Genomic DNA, 22166 nt, shown 5'->3' on the forward strand with positions numbered 1-22166 from the left:
CCCCACTGGTCTCACCTGCAAGTTGCCTGGATGAAAGCCCAGTGAATCAACAACAGGGCTGGTCACACAGCCAGGCGCATCCTGGAGGCCTTCGCGAGTTTGTTCCCATTTGTTCCAACGTGCTGACAGGGACAAGAGAGTCTGCTCCGAAAGCCCCGGTTCCACCCACCAGATGCGACCAGGAGAAATAATGGAAAACATGACTTAGTGACACGGAAAGACATTCGCAGCACGTTAAAAGAAACAATGAGGGAGTGGCTGCACCAGGTCCCCGAGCCCCTGGTCCAGGGTACGGCATGTCTGGGGCGCCCGGGCACAGCACCCCGGAGTTTGCACTCCTCCAGGGTTGATGGGCAGCCTTCCCAGCGGGCTGACACACACACAACTCAGAGAGCAGTTGAGACAGAAACGCATCTCCCAACACAACCAAATGACTTTATCACAGCTGTGGAAAACGATCCTTGGATACATTTTGAAGCAATTTCAGTCCAGCTTCCAATTTGCCATTCTACAGAGGCTCTGATGTGATGTCACTTTCAACTGCTAAAATAATCAGAATTCTACCCTCCCATTCTGGCTCCAGTTTCTCCCATCCTAACCTGTGTCATAATGACAAATGATGCTATTAGGATGGCCTATGTCCACGGAAGGCACCCCACCCCTGAATCAGAAGCCACTGAAATAAAGGCCTGCAGTGACTGCACCCTTCCTCTTGTCGCCCAGCTGCTTCGCCCCACAAAGCACGGGGAGGGACTCTACGGCCATGGGGCGAGCTGCAGCAGGAGCATGGGCCATCTGGATCCACCAGGTGATCATGGGGCCCTGCCAGCGTTTTTCCCTTGGCAATGCTGCCTGGTGGTTAACCTCTGGTCCCTGGAGTCAGAAGACATCAAGTACAAATCTCAGCTCTGTCACTTACTCACTATGTGATCTTGTCAGGATATGTAACCCTGGAACTGTAAGTAAGCCTCAGTTTCCTCATCTGTAAAATGGGAGGGGGGGAAGCAGAATCTAATTCAAGCCAGTGGCATGAGGATTAAATGAGCTGATGCATGTACTCGGTCTAATGCCTAGACACCAGAAAGCCATAAAAATGTCAGCTGTCGCTATTTCTTATTTGCCCCAATAACATAATGGGGTACAGAGGATGAAATTACCACTGCCTGAGCAATGTGACTTCATTCCAAGGCCCAAGACTTGGAATGGCATCTAACTCTCCGGAAGAACTCATGGGGCCACAGAAGGAAAGCTTTTCTACTAGTTACAGAATAAATCTCCAGCTCCATATGAATTTGGATTTGGAGTCGGAGGTGACCCACCCTCTTCCAAATGAAAGAAAATGATCTAGGAAGAGTTTTTTTATCCTACCTGATACCTGATTTTTATCCTTCCTTCAACCTTCCCTAGCCATATGGGGGAGGCAGTCCAAGGAGGAAGGTCTGTTTGGGAAACTACCTTTAAGATTGACCATGTACCCACGGCACAACCTTTAGTGCCATGAGGGGGTGCCAGGCTGGCAGGGCCAGAGGGCTGGGCCTGTGTGACCACTGAACTGAAAAAGAAGGTCCCACAAGGATGCCATGAGATCACCTAGTCCAGCCTGCTCATCTTACGAATGGTGAGAAGTGAAGCCCAAGTTGGGTAAGAGCCTTGCCCAAAGTCAGGAAAACAATCAGTAGCTAGGACTACGATTATGATGACATTGACGCAGCTGCACAGTGACCAAGGATGAATCTCTCTTCTTCAAGCCCCTGTCAGCCCCACCTAGATTACTAACTTAAAACTTCTTTGGGGGCACCTACATGTTTGTCAGGGGTGGTTCTCTCTCCAATGCTTCCCTGCTTCCGTAACAGCTGCCCACCTTGTCCTGGCCTCTCTGTCTGAAATAAAAACATCTCCATTCCTAAATCACATGGACATGAGGTCTCCTAGGATCCTTTGCCAAACATACCTGACTCCTTGAAGGTCTGCTCCAGACTAGAGAAGAAGGGAGGTTGGGTGACGGGACTCCATGCAGCGGCCAAGTAGGCTGTCAGCACGGGGTGAACCTGAGCGTCCCTGATTCCTTCAGCAGAATGCCGCACATTTATCATCATTCACGCGGCAGACTGTCTGACATTGATAATGAATCGACAAACACAGGGAGCAGTTCTGGCATCTGGCAACCCCTCTCCTGGGTCAGTCCCCAGTGTTCATGGCCAATGCTGAAGCAATTCTTGTTATGAGTTCCCAGAAAGAGGCTATAAAGCCCAAAGAGTGGGCAGCTTTGCTGGAGCAGATATAACCACGTATAATGATGTCCCAGAGGAAAGAAGGAGCTGAACCAAAGAGAGAGGAGGGAGACGTGAACACCGAGACAATGGCTTTGAGGAAGAAATGGAATCACCTATTAAAAACCAGTTAATGACAGGCCATCCCTACCCCTGGACATTGAACTTCACTATTAAACTAAGTTCCTCATGAGGACACAAAGAGATGAGGCTGGCTGCTGCTTGCTAGTAGGCCGGGTACATGATGGAGGCTCCCTAGATCCCTGGGGGGTGAGGGGTTGGGTCTCTATGTGCTGACCACCGCAGTGCTCACTCAGAAGTTCACCACAAAATCACAGACTGTCAGTCAGAACAAGAAAATACCTTAAAACGAATCTAGTCCAACAATTCTACTTTATAATAAATGAGGAATGAGACACAGACGGGAAGTGACTTGGCCAGTGTCACACAGAAATACAGCAAAGCTACCTCACATGCATTTGTCAAAATGAAGTCATTCTGGAAATGGCGACACTGCTCTGGGACCATTTTAATTCCTATTTTGGCATCTGTATTTTCATTATCAGGGGTCAATCTTATAAATAAGACTCCTCTGAAACATTGTCCCTGGCTCTGCACCTGCAAAGGAGCGAGCTGAGCATACCCAGCATCGGGCGGTCATGGAGGCACCATGTCTGACCTCTCTCTCATAGGATGCCTTGGGGACTAGAGATAAAAGGCCAACTCAATCTCAATGTTCACATTTCCAGTGAAACAAGCCTACCTGTCATACTGGAGCAAACCCCGATGTTCCTTACCTTACTAGGACTCTGGTGGACATGGCATCCAAACCTATGGTCTCCATCCGGGGACAAATTATATAAAGTTATGTTACAAGTTTATGTGATCCCATGGAGGCAGAACTTCCCTGGCTACTGTGTGTATATTTCAATACCCACAATTCACCCAAACCCTAAAACTTAACCCATCCAGTCAAGGCAAGGGACTGTTTGGACTATAAGGTATTTCACTTCTTAAGTCCAAGAATGAAATCCTATGAAGGTGTCTTGATGAAACTGCTATACCCAACGCCACAGACATTCATCACCTAGCGTGACACAAGCGATTTAATCTGGGAAGCAGGTCCTGCCAGCCTTTCAATTGGCCATGAAGCCCTGATTCCACCGTGAGCTGGCTGGTGCAAGGGGCAGCCACACCTCCTACCCTACTGACAGCACCATAAAGAAAATCCCAACCCACAAGCAGCCCAGAAAGGACAGCACACAGATACCTGGCAGGTCATGGGCACTTCTTTTTCTCTTGTGCTTAACTGCTTATTCTCAATCTTTTTTTTTTTTTTAATTTTACCAAAATTCCCAGCATTTATGTTTCTGAAGCAGAGAGATGATTCTTAAGTACAAATCTGATGACATGACTCCCATACTTAAAACCTCCCTCTCCCCACCCCCACCCCCACCCCACCCCACCCCGGCCAGGGCACAGGCTGAACTCCTAGTTTTGGTATTACATTGACTGAGGCCTACCTTTGCAGGGTCAGTGCCTGCTACACACACACACACACACCCACCACCACCACCACCACGTGTTTCATGTGTTTTTACTCCAGCCACCCTCTGCTGCTTCCCAGAGCCCAACAACAAAATCTCTGTGCACCTGTACCACCATGTGGATTTTTTTCCTCCATCTGATGCATCTTCATTCCCACCCACATTGTTCCCCTCCATCTTCTCTGCCTCCTAAGGTGAAATTCTACAAGCCCCGGTTCACTACCTCCCTCCCCCAGTAAGTCTCCTGGGGCCCCTCCACAGGCAGTCTGGCTGCACGCCCATGCCGCCGTGGTCCTGTGATCACTTCCGGTCAGGCTCCCGCCTAGTCTCCCATTGAGAACCTTGCTTCAACTTGACCAAATATAAGTGGCTACGATTATTCCAATAGGACGTGGGGTAGATTCAGGCTAAAAGCCTTGGAGCCCATCCTGGACACCTCCCCTTCGTGCCCTCACCACTTTCCCCCAGCACTCAGTCCTCCTGATCCAACTCCAGCCAGCCCTATGAGCCCCCTCCATGTTCCTTGTATGAGCCATGTAAATGCAAGTCTACATGACTGCACAAAGACTTTCTGCCTGCATGGTAAATGTCTGTCCCTTGTTCCAGCTTCAATCAACTGCCTTTCAAGACATCGCTCCTGAACCTGTGAGCCTGACCTCAAGGAGACTAATCATGACATTATTTGTGCCAACATTACATCTGGTTCAGACCCAGCTGTGACATCCACTGCAGCAGAAAGCAGTTCTTTTTGAGTCTGTCTTCCTCAGTGTACTGTGCATGCCTCAAGGGTAGACTGGCTGTCACCATCTTTGCACTCGTGGGGCTGGGAAACATGGTCAACCCTCAACACATGAGTTTGTTCAGTGAAAAAGGTGAATTTATTAATCTGGACCTTTAGAACTTCCTCCTTTTATTTCTGGAAATTACCAGCACTAACTAGAAGACAGACCTAGTGTGCGGTTTTAAGCAACAAGAATTCAACAGACTCAGAAATCCGAAGTCAAAACTTGAAAAAACAACAATTAGCAAAAATTCTCTAAAGCCAACTGAGAAGTGTGTGGAGGGAACTCTGCTCTGCACGTCAGGGCTGAAGGCTCCTCCTGTTCCAAGAGGTCAGACTGCTTCCCAAGCTGGGTAAGGACCTCTGATGCAGTGGCTCCAAATTCCTAGCAGATACCAATTTTTAGGATTTAGGAACGAGAAATCAGAATTCTTAGGAATCCTCAAGAATTGCTGAAATAGTAAGTTTTTCTACATTCTTCACAATATTTACACATTTCTTAAACAAACAGGAAGTATTAAGTTTAGTATTAATTATAAAGAAATATAGCCTGAAGTGAAAATTCAAACAGTGGAAATTATCAGCAATCATTATTGGGTAGTACTCAAATGACGGGACCCTTCTAGCAAGGGAACAGCACAGCACAGGATCTTATGTCGACAGTCTCAATTTCAAGACTTACACTGTTCCAAAAGGATTCTTTGGAACACCACTCAGAGGATTTCTCTTCAGTATAGTATGTAAATAAACATATTAGCATTCATATTATTTACAAGAGCAACTCACACTCTTACAAGAGGGCAGCAGCTACAAGCAAGACCGACCAGACTGTGACCACTCTTTCCAACATGTTCCCGTCCTGGTTCCTGGAAATGCCAACCTTAACCTTCAAGTCCACACACCAGGAATGTCTTGCTCTTGCTTCCCACTGGACCCTGCCACTCCTCACTCAGATGTCCCCATCCTCACCAATCAAGGCAAGTTCCCTCTCCTGCCAATTCCCCAGAGTTGACTCACCGAGGTCTTTGATGACATCAGTCCACTTGGCCATGACCAGAGGAAGACCCCAGCCAAGACCTAAGGCAAAACAGTGGCAGGACAGACACTTTTGCAATAATTTTCTGGGCGATAGACGGGCAGGTATACGTTTCTTGACATTGATCCTGCATGATGAAATTCAACAATCTGGGTCCAAAAAATATTTAAGGATATACTGGGGGTGGGGGCTGCTAAGAGCCTATGCAGCATTGTTGACTTTTTTCTTTTGGTTATTGAAAAAAGGCCCTTCATTGTATAGCACCCTGGTATTCTAACAGGCGCCTAACTTTAGATAAAATTGCTTCACTCTGTGTGAACAGCTGGTCAAAGAATAAAGCAAGTCCAGATAGTAAGTGACAGTAGCTAGCAGGACTCGAGTAGTTCTGTGGGACAACCACCTGCCTGTCTAAGGGCCCTGAACAGATCTCCCTGACTCCTCCTACCCCATGACCCTCTGACAGTGGATACTGTCATTAACCCATTGTACAGAAGGGAGAAACTGAGGCTTATGGAACAGCCGGTCACAGTCCCAGGACCTTTTCTTCTGTCCTGCGTCTGTTCTCTCATCAGCTCTCTAAAGCAGACCTGTCAGCTCAGAGCCAGAGAGAACCCACCCAAGAAGGGCCCGTTTCCAACGATCCCAGTGTTTGTCGGCTGGTAGCCAGCATCACAAGCAGTGTATTCTCTTGTTAATATCAAACTGCCCATTCAAAAACAACACTGAATTTGTTTGCAAAATCCGAGCTAATTGCTTCTAAAACAAGGATGGAAGATACTCAGAGAGCTAACGGTGGTGGCTATTTTGAACCAGAGACAAAATAATGAATGTTAATTGAAATGAAAAACATGTTAACCTCTGAAATAATCTGTCATGTAAAATGATGCTATAATTTCTCCATTGTTAGGGTGATTCAAGTCATTATACAAAGTCATAAAATTACACAGGAAAAGCATAATGGCCTGTGTCATTTGCAAAACCTGCTTTGATGACAGAGACAGGCTCTCATGTCAGACACTCTCCATCCTGGTATCCGAGGACTCCTAAGTCTCCACTCTCTTCCAAAGGAAGAAGATAACAGATGCAAGATCCTGTCCCAAGAGAGTCCAGTTTTCCTAATGAACAGATGCCCGTTAGAGAACAGAGGAAGAACTCTCAGTGTGCATGCAGTCATGAGGGTGTGCCTAGGGGTGTCCTACGTGCTACTGGGCACCCACGTGGTACAAAGACATGCTGCTTACAAATGCTTGAAATTTAAAATGGCAAATGCATAACAACAGTAGCTATACATTTAGTGAGGACTTACTATTCTCCTGATACTATTATTATTACTACCACCAATAGTAATTAACATGTTTTAAGCTCTCAAGTTCCAGGCATTGTCTTAAGCCCTTTACTCAGTGATGTGTCTCATTTACTCCTCCCAAGGCTTCTCCCCATCGGAGGTGACCCAGGTAAGGTCGGTGAAGCTCATGATATACTCCACGTCACGGCTCAAACACCTCAAGCCCCGGAATAAGGAGAGAGCCATCGGTTCACAGGCATGCTTCCAAACCATCATCAACAGGTTTCTAAAGCACCTTCAAACCCATAGAAAAACTGTGTGTTTTTACAGTTTTAGAGCAGAGTCAGGGCCACCAAAAAATTATGTGCCTGGTATGTCAGCAATTCTAAAAGCAGGATCATCTTCCAGGTATAGGTCAAGGTCAACCCGAGTCTCCATGACCTGCCTGTCACCTGAGCTGTGTCATGGCCGAGGCAGCTGGGGATGCATCTACTCTTCATAGATGAGAAGAGTCAAGAGCCAGATGACAGTTTCCAAAAACACTGTATGCGACTGTGTAAATGAACTCAAGGTGGCGAAGAAGGCGAGGGAGGCCTGAGGGTCTGAGAAAAGGACCTCTGCTTGGTGACTCTACACGGCTATTGCCCGACTGACAATCATGTGCTGCTCATCTAATTTGTTCCAAATCTAAAAAACAAAAATGCATTTTCAGAATTTTTAAACAATGCAGGTTGCCAAACGCACACCTGACTGCGTCTCCCGTGTCTCCAGTTGTGTTTAAAGAAGCTAGGGTGGTTTAGGGAGGCCTGGGTGGCTCAGTCGGTTAAGCATCTGCCTTCGGCTCAGGTCATGTTCCCGGGGTCCTGGGTTCGAGCCCCACATCGGGCTCCCTGCTCAGTGGGGAGTCTGCCTCTCCCTTTCCCACTCCCCGTGCTTCTGCTCTGTCTGTCTGTCTCTCTCTCTGCTGGGAAAAAAGGGGACTTAGTTCACCTAAATAAAGGTGACCGGGCCTCAAAGATTTCAGGGGAGACTAAGGGGTCAGATCACTGTATCCAAACTAAATTTCCAAATTATGTTGAGCCTTTGTTCAAGGAAAGCTATCAAAACTGAAGGTATAAACATCCTAAACGCAGCTAGGATTCTAAACACAATCTTTACTTTTTCACTAAACACTTAGTAAATACCTGCTATGTGCCAGAAATTGGGCAAAGAATCCAAAGCCGATGCTAGCCCTGTAACTGACAGACTGCTCTAACACACATCACGTGTCACCACTATTACTAAAGGGTAATGATCTTATTTAATTACTCTGAACGTCTGCACTGATGTGAGGTAGGTGTGGCCTTAACTCCTTTATTCTTACATCTTGAGAAGCTGAAGATTCTCACAGACTGCTACCTTGTCCAAGAACATCTCTACACAGCAAGCAATGTGACGTCCATTTCGGAAACACCCCCCCCACCCCCCCGCCCCCAGCCATTCTCCATTTACCAGTGTCAGAAGCCATGTGTGTGGTCAAAACCGCACAAAGGGCAGGAAGAAAAGGAACTTGCCAGAGGACAAAGACATTTCTAGACCTTACTTGCAATCAACGTTTCCTTATACTTGAAACTGAGTATCTACATCCAGGGATCCTCGTCAAACCTACTTTTAGCCGAGAACATGCTCTCGGTGTTTCCTGACCAGGAAGATTAGCAGGCTGATGTGATTATGTAAACTCCACTAACCACGGGTTGGGGACTCTGTCTGCAGTCGCCTCCTATTAAGAGAGTGACAGAGCTCGGCCAGGGGCAGCAAGGGGCCCTGGGAGGCAGAGACAGTGGGGTTTGAAATCAGAGTTCAGCTTGGTATACAAATGTGGCCACGGAGACCTATAAGCATCAGCAGTCCGCATGCATGGACGGACACACACACACACACAACCCAACTAAGATTCTGCTTTGTGAAGGAAAACGCCAAGCCAGCTGTGTAATGGCAAGCTATTAGGGAAATATAAGTGAACGGTTGAGCTTTCTTTATTCCCGTAGGATAGTGGATAGTGAAGTACTCAGTCTTAAAAAATCTATCTCTTCCTAAAAGGGGGCAGCAAAGAAATTGTGACTATTACCCACTGACCTTGGGCATCCCTGTTTGATGTCTCGTTTTACTGCTCTTCTTTGTGTGCGGCCCGATAAAGAGAGGTCCTCTTCCAGCCCTGGGATCTTAGTGGAAATCGTTAGCAATGGACACGCTAATTGGGAAAAATCGAATGATAAGCAAGCCCAAGGCCGAGAATATCATCTGGCTTCCCTCCTTGAGCATTCATAATCTTGACTCGTTGCAGGAAGAACTGAGGGTGCCGTTCGTAAGCTCAGGTGTGCACGCAATTCCACCATCAGCTCTGCTGCTATCATCTTAGAAAACATGCGCTGGCATTCCTGGGGGAACAGTTCATGACTGTGGCCATGTGCCTGAGAGAAAGGCTTCCCATATTTGTTTTCTAGTCACCAGCAACAATGCACCCTGTCCTGAGACGGCCATGTATGATCTACCTTGGGAAGAACAAGCTGGTGAAATGAAGCCGAAGTGGGGAGACAGTATGACATCGGGGACACTGCGGTTTGCAGGACAAGCCAGAGACAGGAAGCTGATGGGCACGTGGTACTGGAGGAGCTGGACACCATCACGCACACACCGTCCATAGCCGGCCACGCCCCCCAAAGCACTGCAGGAGGCAGAAAGAGCCCCATCAGCACCGTAACTTTGCCCCTGATCGGAAGCTTTCTTCACCTTGTCACAGGAAAGAAGTTGGGAGCCTTGCCACGGCTCTGTGGCCTTCACTGATGAGGAATTTTCTGGAAACGTGGCCAGGAACTAAGGCTAACTCCACGGGCCTGGGTCTTCTTGAGCTCCTATCTTCCGCTGCCACGATCCTCTCACCCTTGCGCAAGCGCCCACTCCCACGCCACCTCACCCGGAGGCCATCTCTGACATCCTACGCCCTGTGTTCCGAGTCCCCTGGATGTGCCCTGCAGCTCTTCATCACCAGTCACTCTAGCTATACTCAGGTTCCCAGCCGTTTCAACGTACAGACGCGATGCTCCAGAACGTGCTGGCACAGGGAATGATAAATCCACAGGTCCCAGTGCTATTCCACAGCAGAACCTGGACCGATGCACAGAAGTTACCAACAGAAAACCCATTCAAGTCACTGTAAGGAAGACACCTCACACAGTGAGTGAGAGCCGTACAGAGACAGAGTCTGTCTAGAGAAGGCTGGTGAAGGAAGTTCCCAATACCACAAGCGTTCAGGCAGGGATCACCTAGAGGAAGGGGATTCTCCAGAAGGCACACCACAATTGGCATAAGTATCCTTCTATGACCGGACAGTGAGGAGGTTGTTTCCATTTCTACGATACTGCAGTCAGGTGCACTGAACACTCTTGTATACAAATCTTAATGGGCATCTCTATTTCCATGAGACAGATTTTCCAAAGTGGAATCATGGGGTCAATGAGGCCAAAAGGCCCACCAGAAATGGTGTACCAATTTACACTCCCATCAACAGCACCCTGCCGGGACCATTACCCAACCCTCCACTCTGCCCTTATCTACCAAGTACCACTCTGATGCCAAGTGTTTGGACATGCCACCAAAGGTCCACAAGTACTCAACAGAGTCATTAAGAGCAACAATCCAACTTTGCCCCATAACACCGGATGAAATAAAGGCACAGGGAGAACTGGTAAAGTTGGAGAGTGGGTAGATTAGCAGGAAATCAAATGTTACCCCATTGTGTTCCAATCGGTTGGCAGGTGCACTGTGGGCTCACACTGGAGCCCCAAGGCCCTCCCAGTGGTAGGGCTGGCTCATCACCCAGCCCCTGTGCATCAGGCCTCTCCTCAGCTCAGAGAAGGACCCAAAAGAACAGTGCCTGCTGCCTCGCTGGGCTTCCTCCTGGCTGAGCAGGCAACATGGGCTGCAAGCAGCCCTTCTTGTTCTGGAAGGCAGGAAGGGCCAGTCCCATAGAGCGAGAGAGAGAGGAGTCAGACTTCACAGAGAAGAGATTCTGGAGCCTGCGAGACTCCTGGATGAAGGAGGAAGACGAACTGAGGCTGATCTCAGGGGAGCTGCGGGGGAGACGTGCCAATCTCAGGGGCCCTGCTCATGGCGGCTGCCAGAGTGGATGCCCAGCACGTGTCCCTTCCTTCCTGCAGGCAGATTCAAAGGCCCTCCTGCAGCACTCTGAAGAACAGACCTCCAGCTCTGAGAGACTCGAGGGGTCAATGAGACAGATGATACCTTATGCCCTCCAAGACCAAGCCTGGAGTTCCAGAGGGCAGTGGACCTTTAGTTGTGTCCCGCCACTTAGCAGAGAGCGAAGGCGCGCAAAGAGGCAGGGTGCCACAGGAACAGGCCACCAGGTGAGGACAGAGTGCGGAGTCCAGAGTACATTGCCCCTTCCTAATAATAACAAGACCACTTTCACACCAGACTGACACACTGCCTCCGGCTTCCCTGTGGGGTTTCACAGGAACCATCTGAGCATTTTCCTGGATGGTCAAGAGTATGGTAGTTCCTACAAAGGGAAATGGGATATACCCCGCCTTCATATGAACAGCCCTGACGTGACTTGGAGCATTGCTCTGTGACTCGCTGACCTCCCAGAGCTCCTAACTAAAGACACCAGCCTGGCCCTGAATCTCCAGCTTCTTTCTAGAATTAAGTGACTCATTCATCCCTTCAGTATGTCCTGAACATGTGCCAAGACCTGAGCTTATGCCCCAGAGGGAGTGTGGGCAGTGCAAGTAAGGGGGACTAGCCTAACAAGGAGCAAGGGCACACGCTGCCAGGCGGGAACTTACCAATCATGACAACTGCTACCATCCAGAACGTTGAAGATAGCAGGGCCCTTGCATGTGTGACCTCATGTAGGCCTGAGCAACTCCGCAAGGTCTGCAAGGATTATTCCTCCAAGGAGATGTACACCGAGGAACTAGAGACTCAGACAGGAGACTAACTTTAATTGAGCACTTACTATGTGCCAGCACTATGTCTACTGCTTCCTTACCACAAGGCCACGGGCTAGTGTGAAAGTTGGCATTTAGAAAGGAAATGGAGATTTAGTGTAGGAAAGTGTCTCGAGGGCAGAGTGGCCCTGACAGAGCAGATGAGCTTCGGGGCAGCCTTGCCCTGGCCCCCCATCTCTGCCGTGCACCGGCTGTGCGGCACTGGGCAAGTCCCAATGTGTGTGGGCCATACTGTGCTCACATGCTCTTATACCACTAGCAATACTACTGGTGAATGCTGCCCCTTCTCTGCCTTCCACCCTTGTCCCAACCCCACTGCAGCTGGAAATTGTTGCCTGCTTCTTGGAACCTTAACTTTATTCCATTGCATTTTTTAAAATTTTCTGGCTTTGATTATATACAATCTTTGTCTCTAATCTCCTCTCCCAGGCCACAAGCTTCCGTGAGATCTGCAGGATCTTCACATGAACACACAGAGACACCCAGGACCTCTGGCTCCTTTCACAAAGCACACGGTGTGGCTTAAAAAAACAAGAATGCAGGGGCGCCTGGGTGGCTCAGTCGGTTAAGCGTCCGCCTTTGGCTCAGGTCATGATCCCAGGGTCCTGGGATTGAGTCCTGCATCGGGCTCCCTGCTCGGCGGGAAGCCTGCTTCTCCCTCTCCCACTCCCCCTGCTTGTGTTCCTTCTCTTGCTTTGTCTCTCTCTGTCAAATACATAAATAAAATCTTAAAAAAAAAAATGATAACGCAAGAAAACTCAGGCCATCCTAAGGCACAGAATTCTGCCACTCTCCTATGTAAAGCCACACAAGATGTCCCTTCTCAAGTGGCCTGAGAGCCAAATGTGTCCCATGGCCTTCAAGGCTCTGCAGGCCCTGGCCCGGCCACCCCTTCCAATCACAGGCAGCCACGAACCCCTCCATCACCACCTTCCTGCAGCACAGGCCTCTCTCCTCTTCTTTCCTTTAGACCCTGAGTCCCGTCCCCTTCCCTGACTCAGGACCTTTGCAAAGGCTGTTCCCTCCGCTGAGAACACTTCTCCCTACTCTTGGCCCAGCTGGCACCTCTCACCTCCCCAATGTGCCCCCCGCACTAGCCCCCGTTCAACCAACTAAAGGGATTCTGTTAGGACACCCAGCTCTTATCCTGCCTAGTGCCTATGACAGTTTATTAGATACTTAATTTCTTTTTTATCTTTTTTTTCCTGTAGACTTTGCTCTTCGCAAGGCAAGATCGTGCCCCTTCATCACAGAATTCCAAACACACGGCAGGGTCTGGCAAATGGAAGCCTCCATAAATATTTGTTAAATCAAGAAATTATCACAGACTCCAACTTAGTGGATTCTGAATTAAGGGCCTTTAACCCAGCATCCCTGGTGTATGTGAGCTGTTTTCTGAGGGCTAGTCCTGCCAAAATTATGACAGGAGAGACTCGAGTCCTAAAGCCCTTTATCAGCCTTGCTGTATTCACGGATGGCCTCCCCTAGCATCTCCCAAGAGGAAGATTCGAATTCCAGGCTGGACCAGAGCCCTGTCACCTTGCCCTGCACTTGGGAATTACTCATAGCCACGGGACGTTGGAGCCAGGGCTTCCTCTCTCCCACCAGGTGATGAAAAGTGCTGCTCCCAGTTTAATGGAAAGGCAGGACACACCAGCACAACCAGCTGTGGCAAGATCACGGACAGCCAGGCAGGCTGGAAGGAGGGCCTTTCCCAACCCAGTAATAGAGCCGCATCCGTTTCAGTGTGTGCCCATTAAAAACATCATTTAAGAGAGTGTCTTGGAAAGGTACCAAAGTCCCCAAACTAATTAACTTTCATCTCTCCTGTCCCTCTGTGCATGGAAGGCCTCACCCTCTGCCCACCCTCTCCATGAGGAACATTAAAGACAGGACATTAGCCTGAGAACATTCATTTAAAACAAAAGTACTTCTAAAGATAGCCTTGGATGCCCATCTAAATCATCCTGAGTCCATTTTCTGGCCCCAGAAGCTGCATGGTCAATGCCCCCAGATGGGCCCTACTAAGGTGTCCAATACCCATAAAGAATGCCTTTCATGGTTCATGGGTTGAATTAATCTGATATAAAATGTCTAAACTGAAAACCTACGAGTTGGGATCTTGATGCGTTTCAGCAGAAAAGCAAGCAGGCCACAGCAGATTTATTAATAACAAAGGCAAAGGAAAGAGATTTCAGAAAATTAAAGCAAAAGTTAATCTAAGTGGGAAAATTCAGTCTGACCCCTTTTGTAAAAGATGATGATGTGTTTTGTAAGGGGCCACATAGGCTTTGCCCACCCCTGCCCCTGCCCCAGGATACCTGGATACTCCTCTCTCTGGATGCTATAAAGGGCCCCCAGAATGCATGGGCAACGGAACATCGTCAGTGAGTCGCAGGGGGGCTGGACTTGGTCTGTTCCCTAGTGTTTAGGGATGAGCGTGCTAATGTCATGCTTCACACCTGTGTGCTTCCCAGCACGCCCTGAGCCCTGGTGGAAATCACACCTAGTGATTGCCTCTTCAAAACCTGCACACCCACCTCAACCTCCTCCTTCTAATCCATTTAAATCTGATGCATGAAATCTGCCTCTCTGTCCGTTTCTTAATGGGCAAGGACAGCAATCAACAGAGCAAACGCAACCGTCATCCCAGGGAGGACCACGCAGCAGCGGAGCGCATGCAGGCTCTGCAACAGAGGCAGGCGGAGGAGTCCAGAGGGCGGGGCGAACGTCAGTGCCTGTTCCAGCTCCACACACTCGTGGCTTTCTAGCTTCCCAGCAACTTTGTTTCTGGGCCCATGCACATTCTGGGAATTCAAAGATAAAACCTTTCCTATCTCCTACAGAGAGAACATGGCTCAAAAAAAAAAAAAAAAAGAAAGAAAGAAAGACACCGATCCACTGCATTGGGGTCACCGGGAAATACAAACTGCCCTCTCTGGAAAGGGCATCTCGAGCAGTGCAACTTGGGAGGGAGAGATGAACATGTGGTCGTGGGTGGCGAGGGCCAGAGAGGGGCTCTGGCCGAGCAGAGGATCTGGTCCCTAAGAATCACACTCAGTAACAACTGTCCAGCCAGGCAAGATGCCATCAGACTCGCAGGCGAGCTCACTCAGTGACTGCCCTCCTTGGCCCTCCGTCTTTGGGTATAACCTGTGGGGGCACTGGCAATAAAGTTTTAAAAAAAGGGTGAGGGGGAAACAAGGCAGGCCAAATTTGGGTCTGGTAAATTTTACCAACAGTCATGATTTTAATGTGTTTATAAAACTCACCTAGTGAATCTGCCTTACAAAGTTAAGATTTGCCTTTCACTCCATCCCCTTTGTTCCAAGGGACTAAAAATTCTACACAGTTACTCACATCTCCATTGCGAATTGCTTTTTACTCTCTGCTGCTCTTGTCTTCAAGCTCGGGTAATCAATACTCTCAATTTCAGAGAGGAAAATAAAGGAACAGAGAAGGTAACTGGCTGGCTTAAGTTATGAAATCTTGCTCTCTGAAGTCCCCAGGAGCAGCTAGGTCCTTCCAGGCAGAGGCATACAATACTTACATTGGAAAAAGAAAGAAAGAAAGAAAAAAAAAAAAAAAAAGGCTGTGGTTTAAATAAGTATCTCTTATGTTTAGGTGACATGTGGTTTCACTGACAACTTTTGGAAAAACCACCAAGGGGAAAAATGAACCCAGAATGACCGCTCTGGGCACAGAAAAGGAGGAAATGGGTGTCAGTCATACCCCCACCAATGGCTCTGTTAGTGGCAGGAGTTAGGACAGAAGGGCACCAGCTTGTGCATAGTACCTGTAGGGCCAGGAGCAGGTCGACAGGTTAACTGGGTGACTGGTGGGCTTCAGCATGGATGGAACAGGCAAACTAGCCAGTGAGAGCTCACACCCATGACTCTTACCGCAGAGGTGGCCGTGTGGTATTCCTCCATTCTGGTTCAAATCTGCCCCTTATGGGCCCTTTGCCAGGAAAGGAGTTACTGACAGCACCTCAATAATCCCATCTGTAAAATGGGGATCATAATGCAGACCTATCCGAATACCGTGAGAAGTCAGCAAGACCCGTTCTGCCAAGTATGTCTAACATGGCCAAGAAGTGGCATCTCTTGAACCAACCACTCTCCCTTTGTTTGCCTCAGTGACCACGAGTAAAGAGATCATAGTGATGGTTTTCCTATTTAATAAGGTGGCTGATTTAGAAGTGGGCTCAAACCCAAAACTCAGCTCCATAATTTCCATCAATGGCCCTATAAACAGCACCAAGCCCTCACCAGCACTCCACCCGGCCCCAGAGCAGGGAAAAGGAAGATCCCTTAAGGTTAAAAGAGAACACAAGGCAATGCAAGGGCCCCCTGGAGAAGTGTGAGCTCTATAAAGATGAAAACGTAATAAGGAACACAAGCATGACCACACTTTGGTCACTGGCAAGGCCTTGAGTTGTGAAGTACCAGAACGCCATGCAGACGCCGAGGAATCACCCACTTTCCACATGGCTGTGTGTCTTCCAAACCGAGATGGATATGTGTATGTATAATCAAGCCGTTCAAAGCCCCTGTAGCAGAAGGCAGTGCTTTGTTGTAAAACAAAACTGAGATGAAATAACCATCATCCTTTCAAATATCCTCTGAGCGTTTGGTATTTGAGGCACATTCTGTCATGTACTTCTCTGACCTCAAACACTTTGATTCTTTTTTTCCAAGTTCACATAAAAGACAGAAAGCTCTCAGATTGGTCTACAGCACCATGAGCCTGGACTCAATCTGAATTCTTCACCAGTGCAGAGAATTCGTTGTTATTCCAGATAATTAGGAAGCAGAGATAAAGGGCCATTACATTAGAGAGGCCTAGCCCACTGGGAAGACTGGCCATCGGCTCCTTATTTAAAAACAGATTAGTTCCCACTGCTCTCAGAAGGCTTCCAAGGGTATGCTCAGATATTCTAAGTCCCATCCTGACACCCTTTTCCTCCCGTTCACAATACACTTGCAGAATTTGAGAATGCGGCTTGTCTGCAAGGCTTAAAACAAATGCTTCAATTTTCCATTCTCCAAATGAAAATCAATGGCAACAGAGAGGTAAAATCAATGTTCATCGCTCTGTAGGGAGACTCCCACCCCCAGCTCCTGCCCACCCAGAGCAATAAATCAGAACCAGCCGTGCTGACTGGCAGCGAATCCCTAAGGGCAGAGCCATCTGTGGGTTGTATGACTTTCTGTCCATCTCTGTCTCCTGAGAGGGCATTCTCTTTAAGAAAGCCTAAGATGGTATTTCCAAAATCTAAGTCAGGGAGAATAACACATTGTTGCATTAAAAAACTCTTCCTCCCCCAATGAGTTCTTTTGCCGGAGGGATTTTTGGCATCTAAGACCAGACTACGACTATTTCCCTAAAGATCCAACCTGCATTATCTAGCTTTAAAGAATGCTCCGACACCCCACTGACCTGTTCTCCCAGACAACCAATGATCTGCATTTTACTAGCACAGCTTAGCTTGCATTCTTTAGGATTTCAGGTAAATAGAAATTATAGAGTCTATACTCTTTTCTGGACTATGTCCTTTCACTCAGCATAGTTATAATGAAATTTATCCATGCTACTGCATGCATCAATAGCCTATCTCTTTTTATTGCTGAGTAGTAATCCACTGCATGGATGTACCACAATTTGTTTATCCATTCACCTGTTGATGGACCTTCTTGGGTTGCTTCCAGCTCCTGGCTAGTACAAGTAGAGCGGCTATGAATATTCATCAGTGAGTCTTTGTAGGACATAGCTTTCATTGCGTAATCCAGATACAAACCTTTTGTCAGACCTGTGTTTTGTAAATATTTTCTCTTAGTATGGCTAATCCTTTTATTACTATGTGTTCTGAAGATCAAGTTTTTAATTTTGATGAAATTCAATTTTTTTTATTATTTCTTGCTTTTATAGTTCACGCTTTTTGTTGTGCCCTATTTAAGAAATCTCTGTCAGACCCAAGGTTACTACTCCTGCTTTCTTTCAGAAGTTTTATATTCTTAACTCATATTTAGGTCCATTTCAAGTTAATCTTCTGTATACTATGTTATGACAGTCTACAAACTTTGTATCTACAAAGAGTTGTAGTATCATGAAAATACTCATTTATAAAAATTAACTGAAAAGAGCCCAATACAAATCTTTATATATAGGATAGGCACCACTTGACGATCGAGTTTTAACAGGAACAAACCAATGGATAAAACCCATGACTAGAAAAAAGAATGGAAGGAATGTTTAATTGCTGTTTTTAGCTTGTGCGACCATTGCCTATTTCCTGTTTCTTTTCATTTTTCTATATTTTTAGTGTTTGCTGTAATAAGCACCAAAGACTGTTATACCAAAAATCAATTAAGATATTTTTAAAAAATCATCTCAGAGGCTTTCCAACTCCAGGCAGCCTTCACAGGGCTCTTCAGTGCATAAATGGCCCCTTTGAAGAACCTAAAAGGTGAACATACTACCAAGAATTCACCATCTCCCCAGCCCGCTCAGTGTGGCTCAACAGTAGGAAGAGATGAAACAAAGAATTTCCAAGGAGAATTCTCCAAAGAGAATGTAAGACTAGCTAAAGCCTCTAGACCAAACCAAATGCAAACCCAAAGCCAAATACCACCCTAATAAAGGTGAATTCCAGTCGAGGGAAGCCGGTTGGCCCACTTGAGACCCCACCAAAATGCTGGCCTGTCCTCCCAGACACTCCGTGGTCACAGACATGAATGTCAAATAGCTTCTCCACTCACTCCCTCTCCATGGGCAAGGAAAGCTAATGAAATTCTCTCGCTGATGTGCTCACTGTCCTCTGTCTCAATACACTTGACAAGACAGCTTAAGTCTGCAGCCTCGTGATCAGCCTATGGCCGGCCCAGCCGCCGCTCCATGTGTATGTACTGCTGATGATCTGGCAAGCGGGATTTGCCTCTTGAGCTGCCGCACAGGCCAGACTGGCTGATGGGATTGCCTACAGATGTTTCACGGAGAGGAAGATTACTTCCCTGATTGGTGAATAAATAGAGTTGTCAACACCATCTCCATGGTCAGAGGGGACCCCTGAAGTAGAATGTGGCAGGACAGATGTTTCATCTGGGAAGATGTCCAAGACCCTAAGAAGAGGTGTGTGCTCGGCTGATACGGCAGGCCGAGTAATTCAGCCTCCGAGAAGGAGCTGGGAGGGCGGGCGCACAGTCGGAGCCAACACCACTGGCGAGCATCCCTGGCCCAGACCACCTCCCAAATCATCCTAAGGGAGTGGGCATGCTGTCTCAATCACAGCCTCCTCTTTGGGCTGTTTTTCCAATGAACAAAAGGTCCCTATCATGAGAAATGCAGTCATCTTCTTAGTCCTTACCTGCTGTGAATCACAAAGAGGGCAGCAGAAACGACACTGTAATCCTCATGCTAAACCTCACAGCTTCCTCCAGAAGGAAGGAAAAGCAGGCACAGTCCCGCTGGGAAGGAGGCAGGGCACCTGGAGGGGGCTACCTTCTTCTCAGGAGCATGCTACTGTGGGTTTTCCTGGCTGACCTTCCAGAATGAATGAGACAGTAACAATAACTATGATCATAATTGTTTTAGCAACTGGAAGGTAAGCCATCACGACGTGATGCTACACTATATTCCTGATGCACGTACATCTCACTGAACCCGCACACACAAGAACGTGCGTGCACAGAATCCCCATGCAAGGACTAGCAACACTTATTGCCTGGAAACCCCCTCTTGAAGAGTCACTAGAGGATGTATCCCAATGAAGGGGAAAGAGGAATGGGTAAGTGTTTTCATTAAATCCATTTTGTACATGAAAATGCACAAACTCAGAAAGGTAAAGTACCTCGCCAAGGTCACAGAGCAAGGAAGCAGCCAGCTCGGGAACAGAGCCCAGATTGGGCTCATTCCCAAATCCCTGCTCTTAGTGACTGTAATTTTGTGGCCACCAGGAGAGGAGGGGGATGAGGAGTACACCTGGAACACAAGTAAACAAGGGGTGACGCCTCCCACACGGAAACATGGCGTGCCCAGACACACACCACTTACACCTGGACATGCCCGGTTCCAGCCTCCCCCTTGCACAGCTTGGAGTGTAATGCTAAAAATCTCTTGTGCAGTACTTTCACACAGGCTATATTCCAGGAGACAGGCAACAGACCATCCATGTCCCACACCCATACACACGCAGACACAACCAGACAGCTGAAACCTAGAGCACTATCCCAAAAAGCGTATTTGGGTATTTGTGGCAAAAGAGGCCCCGTCTTACCACCTGCAGAGAAGGAAGAAATCATATGCAGAAGAATCTAGGCTAGTTTTCTCAGAGTTTTCACGCCTTAAAAACATTTTCTAGTAATAACAACAACCAACTTTTTTACATCCCACTCCACAGCGAACAAGATTTTCCTCAAGGGTAGCAAAGTGGGAAGCTTCAGTGTGTAACACTAGCCTGGCACATGGTAGGTACTCAATACCTTTTTGTTAAATGATAGCGAATGAACGGACAAAGACAGGATGAAGAGAGAGGCCAACATACGGTAGTAATGGGAAACATAAGCTTTGGGGCTGGACAGTCCTGGGTTTGAATAATAGCTGCCACTTTCTGGGTATCTACTGCTACTGCCTCTCTCTGTCTCACTTCTGTCATTTTCAGAGTGGAGACAAAAATAAATACCAACTTGACAAAAATGGCTGGAAGAACTCAAGGATGTGGTGCTGAGCACCATGCCTGGCACATGCTGGGGTTCAGGGATGAGATCTACCTTTACTTCCAGGGAGAACACTCCAGTCTGCGGGAAAGAGCAAAACACAATATACCTTGCATCTCAGGCTTACAGAGACAAAGGATCACTGTTTTTAGGTGACCATGGAGGCTGGGTCAGGAGCTGCAGGGACCAGCCTTGCAGAGGCAGAGAGGGTGAGGGCTCTGCTCCAGGCGGTTTCTCTGCTGGACCATAATGGAGCTTCCCAGGCAGGTTCAGAGGAGACCACTTAGGGAACTGAAGAAAATCAGAACAGGTCCCAAGAGGAGCACCCAAAGGGACCATCATTGATTAGACTTCAAGAAGTGCAGGAAGGGGCAGGACATCCTACATGGTCCCAGGGTCAAAATGGAGCTGACAAGCTAAAGCCACAGGAGGTACATTTCAGTGGGAACGAAGTCCCAGAAAGGCTGCTCTTCGCCTGAGGTCATGGCAGAGAGCAGGTGCATGGCAGAGCACATGGCCAAATCCAAAACCAGTGGGATGATTCCGATGCCTAGTGCCACACTTCTCGACTGTACAGCAGTATAGGAAGAAGGGAGACTAGGCACTGAAATGACCTCCCACCCCCACCAAACCAACCCCACTGGTAAAGAAAGCCTCGTGTGGGTGTGTGTATGCATGTGCTGGTTCTTGCTTCAAATACTTTTGTAGGATTGAAGGCACAAATAGCCCCAATTCAAAGGTTCTTTCTGTCCCCTACAAAAGCCTAAGCCCACTGGATGGACAAAGCTGGGAGAAGGTAAGAGGCAAAGGCTTGAATGGATAAAGAAGATGTGGTATATGTATGTACACACACACACACACACACACACACACACACACACACACACACACACACACACACACACACACACACACACACACGAGTATTATGCAGCCATCAAAAGGAATGAGACCTTGCCATTTGCAATGACGTGGATGGAACTGGAGAGTATTATGCTGAGAGAAATAAGTCAATCAGAGAAAGACATGTATCATATGACCTCACTGATAATGAGGAATTCTTAATCTCAGGGAACAAACTGAGGGTTGCTGGAGTGGTGGGGGGTGGGAGGGATGGGGTGGCTGGGTGATGGACATTGGGGAGGGTATGTGCTATGGTGAGTGCTGTGAATTGTGTAGGACTGTTCAATCACAGATCTGTACCTCTGAAACAAATAATGCAATATATGTTAAAAAAAAAAAAAAAAAAAAGAAGATAGTAGGAAGGGAAAAATGAGGGGGCACCGGAGGGGGAGATGAACCATGAGAGACTATGGACTCTGAGAAACGAACTGAGGGTTCTAGAGGGGAGGGGGGTAGGTGGATGGGTTAGCCTGGTGATGGGTATTAAAGAGGGCACGTTCTGCATGGAGCACTGGGTGTTATACGCAAACAATGAACCATGGAACACTACATCAAAAACTAATGATATAATGTATGGTGATTAACATAACATAATAAAATAAAATAAAAAAATAGAGGCAA

General features: G+C 47.7%; 1 protein-coding gene across 3 annotated transcripts in view; it reads right to left on the reverse strand.

The window, feature by feature from the left end:
• The window catches only part of SPOCK1 (SPARC (osteonectin), cwcv and kazal like domains proteoglycan 1), a 600543-nt gene that overhangs the window by 169699 nt on the left and 408678 nt on the right, over positions 1-22166 (reverse strand). The gene's annotated exons all lie outside the window — the stretch shown is intronic.

This window comes from Zalophus californianus, chromosome 5 (genome assembly GCF_009762305.2).
Source record: "Zalophus californianus isolate mZalCal1 chromosome 5, mZalCal1.pri.v2, whole genome shotgun sequence".
In the NCBI taxonomy this organism is placed as follows: domain Eukaryota; kingdom Metazoa; phylum Chordata; class Mammalia; order Carnivora; family Otariidae; genus Zalophus; species Zalophus californianus.